Source organism: Pipistrellus kuhlii, unplaced genomic scaffold, assembly GCF_014108245.1.
Source record: "Pipistrellus kuhlii isolate mPipKuh1 unplaced genomic scaffold, mPipKuh1.p scaffold_m20_p_2, whole genome shotgun sequence".
Lineage (NCBI taxonomy): Eukaryota > Metazoa > Chordata > Mammalia > Chiroptera > Vespertilionidae > Pipistrellus > Pipistrellus kuhlii.
The window spans coordinates 139,831,655-139,835,781 of NW_023425515.1; positions in this window are offsets into that span (position 1 = coordinate 139,831,655).

Consider the following 4,127-nt stretch of genomic DNA (forward strand, 5'->3'; position numbering starts at 1 on the left):
TTTCATCACATGGGAAACCCAAGTCAGGATCTTCAGAAAACTCTATCTGTTTAAATAAATATCGATAGTATTGCCCTAACAGGTTTGGCTCAGTGGATAGAGTGTGGACCTCTGAACTGAAAGGTTCCAGTTTTGATTCCAGTCAAGAGCATGTACCTTGGTTGTGGGCACAACCACAGTAGGAGGTATGCAGGAGGCAGCTGATCAATGTCTATTACTCATCGATGTTTCTAGCTCTCTATCCCTCTCCCTTCTCTGTAAAAAATAATAATAATAATAAATATATATCTTAAGACAAACAAACAAATAAATAAATAGTACTTTATTCAATCAAAAAATTTTATTTGAGCATCTACTCGGTGGTAAGCACTGTTGCTAATACAGACTGTAAGAACAAAGACATTAACATTTCCATTGAGCAGCCCGCAGTCTGTATCAGGGGATGATGTATGAACAAGTGCACACTTATAATAAAAGATTACCTTGACAAAAGCGATATTGTTAATATTATGTGTAACTGTAGATCTACAGAGGGGTTACCAGGGAATCTCGCACTTTCTGCAACTGAAGTGAAGCTGTTAGGTCATAGTGACTTTGAATACAGGTTGGAATGAAGCAGGCTTCAGGGCAATATCTGAAGACTCTTTTCCATGCCTTCTTTACAGGTAGTTGGGACCTTAAAGGAACTGCTTAATTCTTCAATATGTAATTCAATCTGTAGAGTCACTTTCTAAATATATTTTTATTGTTCTGTTTAAATAATTTGCTCAGAGCCCAATGGTTATTTAAGAGAGAAATTATAGATTTCATATAGTTACTTATACATAAAGGAGCTGAATAATATAAGACACTGATTGTCAAATTGAGTGTGCTTAAAATTCACTCAGGTTAGCTCATTACAGGAAAGTTTCAGGCCTGCATTCCAAGTATTCCCATAGAGCATTATGGGGGGGCAGGGGTGTGACCAGGAAATTGCCTCGTTACCAATAAGCCCCTCTGTCCCCAGTCCCCGGATATTTCTGAGGGAAAGTAACTTGTTTATAATGTGAATATATCACTTTATACCACATCATCAGTGTTAATACTGGCAATGGAGTTTGCAAAATTCTGGCTTATTATTATTCAACTTAATGATTTACAATCAGATATTCAATCTTGTTGATAGAGATACAGTTTCATGGGGTTCAGGAGGACCCATTAAAGGTTAAGGAAGAAAAAAAAAAGACTAAGTGATTTTGCCCAGAGCAGGCACTCTTCTTAACTGAACAGCATATGTGTAACTTCTCATATTGAAATATATTTCAGTAATTAAAACAAATAAAATCGGCCGGGACTGGTTTGGCTCAATGGATAGAGCGTCGGCTTGGGGACTGAAGGGTCCCGGGTTCGATTCCGGTCAAGGGCATGTACCTTGGTTGCGGGCATATCCCCAGTAGGGGGTGTGCAAGAGGCAGCTGATCGATGACTCTCTCTCATCGATGTTTCTAACTCTCTATCTCTCTCCCTTCCTCTCTGTACAAAATCAATAAAATATATTAAAATAAATAAATAAATAAATAAAACAAATAAAATCAAATCAAAATATATAACTATAAAATAAAATTGACTAAATACAGCTTAAATATAAAATATTTAAAAGAGCAAAAATAAGTAATATAAATTGTAATATAAAATAAAACAGTTAAGAATGAGAGATTATAGAACAACTAAAGATGAAATTAAATGCCATAAGACTGAAATTGGTAAAAAATATTTAGGAAGATAATTAGGTAAAACATATATATATATATATATATATATATATATATATATATATATATCCTATCTAATAAGAGTAATATGCAAATGGACCATACCTCAGCTACACTCAAAAGCCACACCCACCAGCTAATCAGGAGTGAGTATGCAAATTAACCCAACCAAGATGGCTGCAGCCATGGAGAGAGCCAGAGGCTTAGGTTTCCCTGGCAATGGAGGAAGCCAAGCTTTCTGCCTACTCTGGCCTGCATTGGCTTCTGCTTAAGGCTACAAAGTTTCAATTATAGAAGATAAATAAATCCCAATAAAAACGGCTGCAACCATGGAGCAGGCAGAAGGCTTAGCTCTGCTCAAGGCTACAAAATGTCAATTATAGAAGATAAATAAATCCCAGATACCAAGGCCTCTACTTGGGTCACTGGGGGGCATGGCCAGCCTGCAAAACCACCACAAGCCCCTCGCCAAGGCCACCCCACGCCCCAAGGGAACCCCCACCCTGATCCAGGATACCCTTCAGGGCAAACCAGCTGGCTCCACACGTGCACCAGACCTCTATCCTATCTAATCCTATTTAATAAAAGAATAATATACAAATTGACCATCACTCCAACACACAAGATGGCTATCCCCATGTGGACATAAGATGGCCAGCAAGGGCTGGCAGTTGGGAGGGACCAGGCCTGCAAGGAGGGAAGTTGGGAGTGATCAAGCCTACAGGGGAGGGCAGTGAGGGACAAACAGGCTGGTGGGGGAGCATTTAGGCATCAATCAGGCTGGTAGGGGAGTGGTTAAGGGGTGTTCGGGCTGGCAGGCAATAGTGGTTAGGGGCAATTAGGAAGGAAGGCAGGTGAGCAGTTGGAAGCCAGCAGTTCTGGATTGTGAGAGGGATTCCTAAATTGGAAAGGGTGCAGGCTGGGCTGAGGGACACACCCCCATGCATGAATTTTGTGCACCTGGCCATATATATATATAAAAGAAAAAGGAATAATATGTTACCAAGATAGGAGATAACCTATCTTTAGATACAAACCATTTTTAGATACAGTGAAACAGATAAAGCAGTCGAGAAAAACAATGATTATGGGTTTAAAAGGACATAATGCTAAAAAGGAGTTAAAATAATAATAATACAAAAAATTGGGTGAAAAGAGAAAACATCTAAAGAAGAACAAAGGAAAAGCTAAAGAAAGTACTGATAGTAAATAAATATAAACCTAACATCTATATGAAGCAATAATAGGCTCTCAGGTATCAGCAGCAGAAGCTTGAAAATCAGTTTGGAGTACCTAGAAACATGTCTCAGGGTCAGGGGCCAGAATGCAAACCTCTTGGCTTTTTGTGATTTCCCTCGCACCCCTGGAAGTCAGCCAAAAAAAAAAAAAGGCCAAAACCAAGCGCTTGCTTGCACACAGGTTCTAATTCCCTGTAACAAGACCACCCATGTGCTTCCACAAGGAAACAGTGTGCTTATTTTAGGATACTGTTTTGCTTTGTGTACAAAATGCTTCCACTTGCCAAGAATGGGAGAGTAGCACTTTCCTCTGCTAAACGGATAACTTAAGTTTACCCCACTCACTATGTATCTGAAAAAAAAAATGCATCTGAAAAAATAGTGCTTTTTTATTATCAGGAAATAGTCATAAAGTTTTGGGTAAAAACTCCTAAATGTTCATTGATAATAAAATATTAATAACAGCCCCTATGTACTTCAGATGATCTCTGACAATAATTGCTTATCAAGATTTTTCTTACACTTTTGTCACCAAGAGTTATTTCATTGCTTAAACACTGCTATTACTTAATAAATGTGAGTTGTTGTTTAATCCTTCCCTTTCTTCATTTATCCACTGACTAGACAAATATTCACTGAGTACTAACCATGTGCCAGAAAATGTATTCAATGCTGTTATAAAATGGTAAACAGCATAAGCCAGGCTGTCTAATAAAGCTCATATCCTGAAAGAATACTTGGTGAGCCTAAACCGGTTTGGCTCAGTGGATAGAGCGTCGACTTGCAGACTGAAAGGTCCCAGGTTCGATTCTGGTCAAGGGCATGTACCTTTATTGTGGGCATATCCCCAGTAGGGGGTGTGCAAGAGGCAGCTGATCGATGATTCTCTCTCATCGATGTTTCTAACTCTCTATCCCTCTCTCTTCCTCTCTGTAAAATATCAATAAAATATATTTTAAAAAAGAATACTTTGTGAATAATAAAAATAAACATAAAGATGGCCAAGAGACGTGAAAAAATGCTCAAAGTTACTTATCATTAGATATATGCAAATTAAAATAATAATGAGGTATCACCTCACACCTGTCAGAATGGCTACCATCAACAAATCAACAAATGACAAGTGCTGTCTAGGATG